The sequence below is a fragment of the Tupaia chinensis genome, unplaced genomic scaffold (assembly GCF_000334495.1).
Source record: "Tupaia chinensis unplaced genomic scaffold, TupChi_1.0 Scaffold000010_1, whole genome shotgun sequence".
NCBI classification, from domain to species: Eukaryota; Metazoa; Chordata; class Mammalia; order Scandentia; family Tupaiidae; genus Tupaia; species Tupaia belangeri.
The window spans coordinates 2384646-2394318 of NW_006159440.1; the positions used below are offsets into that span (position 1 = coordinate 2384646).

General features: G+C 35.8%; 1 protein-coding gene across 1 annotated transcript in view; it reads right to left on the reverse strand.

The window, feature by feature from the left end:
* CNTNAP2 (contactin associated protein 2) overlaps window positions 1-9673 on the reverse strand; it is a 1579711-nt gene that overhangs the window by 1525389 nt on the left and 44649 nt on the right. The window lies entirely within an intron of this gene.

Here is a 9673-nt window from a genome sequence, read left to right on the forward strand (position 1 = left end):
GAAAGCAAGAAATCACCCCCCAGGGGGGATGGTCACGCTGCAATCCCTTCTCCTCCATTCTCCTCTCAGGATCTTGGGCATGCACGCACACGCGCCCAGCATGAGTTCTAAGCCACCGGGTCCGGGACGCGAACCGCTGTCGACTACGTGGGTCGACTACGTGGGAATCCAGCAACATAGCCATTACACTAACTGCTGGTTCCCCATTTCTCACTTTCTATCTCTCTGTTTCTCTCTGTCTTTCTGGCAAGTGCACGTGCCCTATAGCAAAAACCTCTCCAAGAAAAAAAAGAAAAAAAAATATATTATAGATCCAAGAACTGACATTTATCCTAAACATAAATTTACCTTCCTTGAATACTTATCACAGGAGCTTCCAGAAAAGTAAAGTGAAAACAAACAAAAGCAAAATACAAAAAGCCACACACTAGGATACATATATTTTAAAAATAAGTAAATTGATAATTTTATAAAATATAGACAAGAAAGTTCTTTCTAAAATCTGGAATGTGAGTTCTGATTATTTGGAATAAGAGAATGGGGAGAGGGACTAGTGGCAGTGGAGGCAGTGCTGATGTTATGAGGCATCCCTTTTCAAATCAAGTTCTTATTTAATAGAACAGAATAAATTCCATAGATGTATCTCCAAATTTAATTATAGCAAAGTCTTTGGCAAAATGTCTGACAAGTATAAAATGGTAAAATGTGGGCTTGGAGATAACAGTTTCAGGTAAATTCAGAAATGGCTAATAATCAGGGCCCAAATATGTTGATTAATGGCTATGTTAACTTGAAGAGCGCTCCCTAATGATGTGCCACAGGCTTTCATTCTGTACACTACCATTTTTAATACTTTTATTATCTAAAGCATGAATGACATGCTTATGAAATCTGTCAATTACATAAAGCTGGAAAAGTGACCAAACAGAATAACTGAATTGTGATGTAAAATGCTCTTTACTAGCTAGAACTCTGAGCCTCTACCCACACAATGCTTAAAAAAATTTTTTTACATTTTTTTTACATTTTTTTACATCTAATTACTGTACATCCTTACAGCATACAAAACGAACTTTTCCAGTATGAATATGCTGCATACTAGGCTTAACATCTCTGTCTCTGTCTGGCGAGTGCACGCGTCCTATGGCAAAAAACTCTCAAAAAAAAAAACTATTTCAAGTGTATTAAATGTTTTGTACCGAAATAAACTCATACTTAAATTCAATCTTCAAAAAATAAAAATAAAAAAAATAAAAATAAAACCCATTTTGAAAAAAAATACATTGTCAACTTTACAAGTAAAGGTGTGAAATCCTTAGAAATTATTATGCAAACTTGATCTACATTATGGATAATATAGCATTGAAATTATGGCAACTAACCACAATTATATTTCCAATATAATAGTCAATAAATATCGGTACACTTTTAATAAAGTGTTACAGAACAGATTTATTTATAATAAGTCACATTCATGTAGACAGAATCAAGAATTATCACAAAATTAACATATCCCTGTACTCACCAAACAGATCTATAAAGACACTGCCAAAAGCCTACCAGTTCTCCTGTTACCTTTTCCAAAACTGGTCACCTCATTGGTCCCCAGTGCATCACGCAGGTATCACCCACGTAGTGGCATGCAGCAGTAGACTACTCATTTTCTTTGCTGCCAAATATTACACTGCAGAGTGTACTCCCATTTATCTACCCTAATGAACTGATTATTGCAAACTTGAGCCAAATACTTTGTTAGGAAGAAAGGCAGTTTTCTCGTTAAATACTTTTGTTCCTTCCCGAGTTCTGTACACTACACTAATAAAATTTGCACATAGGAATTGCATCATTAAAATCATTCAATTTCTTGCAGTTCAGTAACCTGAAAGAAAACCTATATATTTGGGGCCTCTGTTTACGCTGTCATCGCATCACAGGCCAATCACTGAGTCTCAGTTGTAACAAACAGACAACATGAGAGGTTTAGTTTCCTGTGTGTAAACATGTATAAATTATTTTCAAGGAACTTCACAGAGCAAACTTTTTTTTTTTTTTTTTGGAGAGGATTTTTGCCCTTATGGTATATGTGCTCACCAGGGAGAGAGAGAGAAACAGAGACAATGAGAGAGAAAGTGAGAAAAACCCACCGCCTTCCAGGAATAATGGTTATATAGCAATCCATTTTCCTCCATTCTCCTCCCGGGATCTTGGGCATGCACATACGCATGCCCTGCATGAGTGTCAAGCCTTCAGGTCTGAGACTCGAACTGTGGTTAGCCATGTGAGAGTCCAGCAACATAATTGCTATGCCATCTGCTGGCCCCCAGATAGTTATATTTTAAGATCTTTGATTTAAAGCTGTCAACTTATTTAGAAAATATAAAATATTACTAAGATTATGGGAAAGGAGACAAGGAAATGAAAACCAGACATCAGACTTGTATTGTTACATAAAAACTACACAAAGCCTGGGAAACAATGGAAACTGATGCAAACTCAAAACTAAGTTTGATGAACTTCTTGTTCTGCACAAAAATCTTGGAGAGGATTTTTGCCTTATGGTATATGTGCTCACCAGGGAGAGAGAGAGAAACAGAGACAATGAGAGAGAAAGTGAGAAAAACCCACCGCCTTCCAGGAATAATGGTTATATAGCAATCCATTTTCCTCCATTCTCCTCCCGGGATCTTGGGCATGCACATACGCATGCCCTGCATGAGTGTCAAGCCTTCAGGTCTGAGACTCGAACTGTGGTTAGCCATGTGAGAGTCCAGCAACATAATTGCTATGCCATCTGCTGGCCCCCAGATAGTTATATTTTAAGATCTTTGATTTAAAGCTGTCAACTTATTTAGAAAATATAAAATATTACTAAGATTATGGGAAAGGAGACAAGGAAATGAAAACCAGACATCAGACTTGTATTGTTACATAAAAACTACACAAAGCCTGGGAAACAATGGAAACTGATGCAAACTCAAAACTAAGTTTGATCAACTTCTTGTTCTGCACAAAAATCATGGTAATCTACATAGTTGAATAGCCTGAATCAGAGGCAAAAGCAAACATACTTTCTTATTTTTCTTTTCTTTTTTTAATATTATTTTCTCTTTCCTTCCTTGCTTCCTTCCTTCCATTTGGAGGAATACACTCACCAGAGCGAGAGAGCAAGAGAGAAAGAGAAAAATATACATAGAAGAAAAATGGGAAAGTACACTCTCAGGAAAATGGCTACACTACAGTTCTTTCTCAGGATTTTGGTCATATGTGACTGTATGTTTTGCAAGCCTCCAGGTCCTAGACTTGAACCATGCAATCATGTGAGCTCCAGCTACCTTAACCACCATGCCACTGACTGACCCCTACACATATTCTTTATATTATTTGTTATTAAACTATTATACAAGACTGGGACCAGCAGTTAGCATAATGGCTATGTTGCTGGACTCCCACATAGTCGACCGCGGTTTGAGTCCCGGACACGGTGGCTTAAACTCACACTGGGGGCATGTGCATGTGTGCCCAAGATCCCAAGAGGAGAATGGAGGAGTAGGGATTGCAGCGTGGCCATCCCCCCTGGGGGGTGATTTCTCACTTTCTATCTCTCTGTCTCTCTCTGTCTGTCTGGTGAGCGCATGCGCCCTACAGCAAAAAACCACTCCAAAAGAAAAAAAAAACTATTATACAAGACTAATGTACATAATGACAATTCAGTTTAATTAGAAAGTCTCAAATACTCACATGTCCTATACCTTTAAAAATTTATCAGACAGCCTAAAGGACTGATGGTTTTGTGTGTATTAGTGTATTAGTGTGTTTAGTGTATATGCACACTGGTTTTTTTTGAAATGTCCTGGCAATACTATTATCAAAATAAAATACACTTTCCGTGATTGTTACTTTGGGTGGCAATATTAGAAAAAGAAGTTATAAGGCATCAGATGTCAATGTAACATCTTTACAACATTAAAATAGATAGAAATGATCAATAATAGAAAGGATTAGCACAAAAGCAGTGAGCTTTCCAGTACTGAAGATATTCACATGAAACCTGGGTAATCAGAATTACTTTGGGGGAAAAAATTTACATAGGCTGGGAGATTAGACTAAATGTCTTTAATTTCATTTATAAAGAATGTTGAAATGACATACAAACTATTATTTTAAGATATCAACAATACTGTTGAGTGGTTTTTTTTTTTTTCTCAATTCTTGCTGCCTCATTATCCAAGTTTTGGCTGATATATTTTATTAATATCATGGGGTATATTATTTACAGTATTACTAAGTAACACCACTATATATAACTTTTATTGTTAATGAGTCTGGCTATTTCCATTTTACTATTGATAATTCCCCTAAAACACTTTATCAGCCATTAAGGAAATTTTTTTTAGAATTTTTTATAAGCAAATTTTACCATACTGGTTTTGATTTTTTTTAATAGTTAAGGACCCAATTATTAATTTGAAGAACATATAAAACTATTATTCAATAAAGATTTTATTACATTAAGATGTAATATAATTTTAATGCTCATAGAAATGAAGTCGTGTGTGTGAAAAAATAAAGGCAAATGAAAGTTCTATTACCAAGTCAAAGTCATTAAAGTCATGTTTCCTTTTAACTTTTATAAGGCCTCAGTGTGGTCCTTCCCTGGAGTTTTTCATAGTAAACCCTAGCCTCCCTTCATTCACTACACATGTAAATGTAATCAAGGTCAAAGGGTTCACTAGTTGGTGGCAAGCATTGATATGTTTCCAAGATATTAAAAGTTAAGTGGAGACCAGTAGTTGGTGTAATGGCTATGTCACTGGACTCCCATGTAATTGACCGCGGTTCAATTCTAGGACTCGGTGGCTTAAACTCATGGCGGGTGCATGTGCATGAGTGTTCAAGATCCTGAACGAGAAAGGAGGAGAAGAGATTGCAGCATGGCTATCCCCCTGAGGGTGAATTCTTGCTTTCTGTCTCTCTGTCTGTCTCTGTCTTTCTGGCGAGTGCACGTGTCCTATAGCAAAAACCTCTCCCCCACAAACAAAGAAAAAAAAAAAGTTAAGTGGACAAGAAATTAATTTTAGATGTGCAAATATATTGCTTTACTTTGTTATCTTTCATCTTTGTTGTGAATTCTTAGTAAAGTCTACAGAGTTTGGGGAAGGAGTTAGTTAATTAGAAATAATTTTCCGGGACCAGCAGTTAGCATAATGGCTATGTCGCTGGACTCCCACGTAGTCGACCGCGTTTCGAGTCCCGGACCCGGTGGCTTTACCTCACGCCAGGCGCGTGCCCAAGATCCCGAGAGGAGAATGGAGGAGAAGGGATTGTGGCGTTGCCATCCCCCCTGGGGGGTGATTTCTTGCTTTCTGTCTCTCTGTCTCTGTCTGTCTGTCTGGCGAACACATGCACCCTATAGAAAATCCTCTCCAAAAAATTATAATAATAATAATAATTTTCCAGCTACTATAGCAAGTGTTCATTCATTGGCATTGTGTAGAAATGTCATCATTCTCAGGATATTTTTCCTAAGTTAGGGAAAAAAGAATAGTAAGAATATTCCTACTCATGTAGCATACAGATTATTGCTTATTAGAGTGATAATTAAGTTTATGGGTTATAAAGGTCTTCAGAATCCAAACATGCAATGGTCATACTAGGTTATCAAATAAATCTGCCCTTTCTTTAGAAGTAATACTGGAAGAAGGAGATCACTACAGAAATCAAGACATAGCATTCGAAGCAAACCCTGAGTAAGAACAAAAGGAAAGTCAGGATTGTCCAGTTTTTGAAGTTACAGACTGATTTTTCTTTATTATTTAGTAACCACTGCCTGGCATGGTATTCTGGACATAATAGACAATAAATATCTGTTAAGAATATATACAAGAATTAAGTAAAAATTGAATATATGAGTCAGTTGATAAATAAATGCCATTCTAGAAATAAGATCCCTGAAATGAGAGGGCAAACATCTTGGATCCAGTTGCATGTCATGTAAGAAAGGCATAAATCATGAAGGACAAGTTGAACTGCAAAAAAAAATAATTCTTGGGCCAGATGGTGGTGCAGTGGTAAATACAACTGGACTCAAAATGAAAGGCCCCAAGTTCATATCCTGGGGTCTCCCTGTGTTAGGCAGGTAGAGAAGGCCAAGGAGCTTCTTACTGAAGCACCTGTGTGCCCATGACCCAGGCTGACTGAAAGTAGAGGAAGATCACAGAGTGGAGAGTCTGTTGGGGATGCCTGCTTCTCTATATTTTCTCTCTCTCTCATGGAAGACATAAATGAGCTTTTAAAAATAATGATTACTTTACCAGACTAATGGTTCTCATTGTGTCTGTAGTAAATAGGAATGAGAAATTTTTACCAGGGCACACACTGAATTCGATTTGAACAAGCTTTACTTGGTCAGCAGTTGTTACTCACACACTAGCATGCACCATCCTATGAAAATCTTCACAAGCATTTTTCCAGGACATTGAACAGCATTTAGGTCAAGAGAGTAAATGGACAGGGTATTATGATGACCAGAGAGTGAGAAAGGACTTCCTCAGTTATTTCCTGATGGTTGGGGAACTTAGCATGGGTCTGCCTCAGAGGCACATTTACCAAATGGAAATGTTATAACTGGCGACTATATTATTTGTTACCAAAATAATTAGGATACAAATAATACCTCCATGCCATTTGACTTAGGGTCTCCTTTAGTGAAACTTCATTATTTTGGGGGATGGAGGTTTTGCTCTAAAAGAAATCACTAGAAAAAATGCAGAATAATAACACAGAAGTGTTCATATTCTCAGTGCACTAACAAGATGTGTTATTGCATATGTAATAATGTCAATGTCATATTCAGCAACATATGCAAAACAATATGCAATTATTAGCCTATGGTGTGCTCAATGATATATCTGATTGACACATGCAAATTTCATGTCTATAGTGATGCATGTATGGTGCCAAATTGCCTGTGACCTATGCAGAGAGAAAAGGAGAATATATTGCTTAAGCAATAACTTTCAAGCTAGATCTACCACATATGAAAGTACAGAAAGATGAGCCATTTTCCAGTGAAATATTGTGATAATTGAGAAAGATATTTCTTCCTATTTGAAGGTAAGTTGAAAATTGTTTTGTATCCCCACTTACTATATTTGTACACTCAGCCTCAGACTATAATAATTTCAAATCCTTGAAAATACATATTATAAAGACTTTCTTGCTTTAGTTCTATATTTTAGGAAGCAAAAAAACGAGGAAACTATTCTCAAGATCAATATATTTAAACATAATAAACATATTCTTTAAGAATTATCTCAAATGGCTTTTATAAATATTCTCATCTCTCCCTTAACTCATATATAATGAAAGACCCCCTCCTCTTTGGTCAGCACATTATATACAAAGTATTTATTCCAAATCTAACCCCAGTTTCTGGATAGCAGGATTTATATTAGTTCTAAATTTTTTCTTATAATTCCTGTGATCCCTAAGGAGGCAAATGGCCCACAGCAAGCTCTTTCAATTAATATCTACTGTAACTATAGAATCTTTTTTCAGCAGAGGGGAGGTTTTTTGGCATTTGTATACTTGGCATCATAAAACTATTTCACTAAAAACATTATGGGTGTATTTTGATATAAGTAGAAAATATTTATAGAAGCATCATCTCATTAGGCTCTGAATAAACAGGGAAACAACAGTAGGAACTTCAGATAGATAGGTAGCTAGATAGACAGATAGGTACTTTGAGGGGAGACAGATGGACCTTGTAAATATACTTGTGATAGTACAAAATTCTATAAATATAAGTTCATATGTATAGAGCCATTAATTTTCCTTGCCAAGACTTTTTTTAATAGGCTTTTTCATTGCGAAGCTTAAATTGGTTGATTTAGCAATAGGCTACGATGACAATTTAGAGGCAAAAAATGGTGAAAACCATATCAAAACAAAATAAAACAGGACTGGAGTTGTTTCTATACCTTAATAGAATCTTCTACATTCAGGGAATTTTTCCCATATTTTTATGACCACAACAAAACTAATTTGGTTCTTCAAAACAGAACTATATTTACAGTCTGAGCTTAAAGTAATATATCATAATAGAAAGCCCACTGGACTAGAATTAAAAAAGAAAAAGTCCCCAAACCTAGTAATAAAAATAAATTTGTGTGACATGATAGAATATGAGGTCCAATTTATAAACCTCAAATTTCTGATAAAATTATAAGGAAACATAAATCATAATAGCATTTGATGAGCCTTGCAATGAGATGACACATAGTTGGTATAAATATTTTGATAAATAATATCCTCACTGTTTTGCTAACCATGTAATACACAAAAGGTCTCATTAGAAAATGTATAAAGCCCAATTGTTACAGAAGTAAAACAATAAGCATAACTGGGGACAAGACAATGTGAACAAGTATCTAAGTCTGATAATCTGTAATTTTGTCTATTTTCCTCATTTTTATTTACTTACTGGCATACAATGACAAAGCAAGAAATTAAAATATGCAATTACTAACTGAGAAGTTTTTAACTAATTCCTCAAGAATGTTAACTTTGTGATAACTATGGTGCTTATAAGACACGTTTGTTACAGGAATTAAATTTTTATACATCAAATTGTCATTGAGTACCAGTCTTATATGAACTAATTTAGCACTATGAAAATAAAACAAAACAGAACACACTGCTCCCAGCTATGGGACACCTACCTAAAATCGAGTATTCTGTACATGTTCTCCTTTAATTTAGAAAGTATGAGGTGCTCTGCATTTCTCTATGAGCATTTTTTAAATATCTAGCCACTTCTGATCAAATCTCAATGTTAACTTTTTTTTTTATTTTGTGAAGAAAATATCATGATAAGTGATCCATCAAGAACAATTTGTATGGGAATCCAGAGGCTAATGGAATTAGGAAAAAAAAAATTAAAGATGAATTGGTTTACGATGGTCTGAGCAAGTATACAGGGAAGCAGGTAGTTGAAAGAATTACCAAATAGGGATGGGTTGAATTTTAGATGAGATCTGGTGATGGCAAGGGTAAAAGAAACAAAGAAATCATGTAAAATATCTGTATATTTTCAATATATATCTTTTCTTTCTCCGTGAAAAACAGAGACAGACTCCTAACTTCACACAACAAGGTCTTTGCACAATTCACCCTCTGGTCAGCCAGACCAGATGAGGGGCATGTGTGTCCATAACATGCCTGGGGAGGTCCCCAGATACAAATCCAGGACCCTTCCTACATGGGTCCAGTTGTGTTACCACTGTGAAACCACCTGGACCCAAGAAAGTCTGACTTGATGAACATACAATAGAGTATATTGGCACCAGTTCTTGAAATGGAAAAGACTATTAGAAGAAGAAATGTGGGACAAAATATAGAAGTTTTTGCTTGAGCCTGAATTTGATTTGTCTACTAGATACTCAAGTCCAGTTTCCAAATTGGTTGTACACATGACTCTGGGTATAAGGACAATGTCAGGAACTATGACACAAATTTAGAAGTCATTAGTAAATGAATGGTGCTTAAAGGTAGAATTTTAAAAGGTGATAAAGCGAAAGAAGTGAGGGAAGTCTAAGGAATGCCAAATGAGACAGGAAAAAAATTGCATGGTATGAAGTACCATGGTAACTAAGCATAAAGCAATGTGACA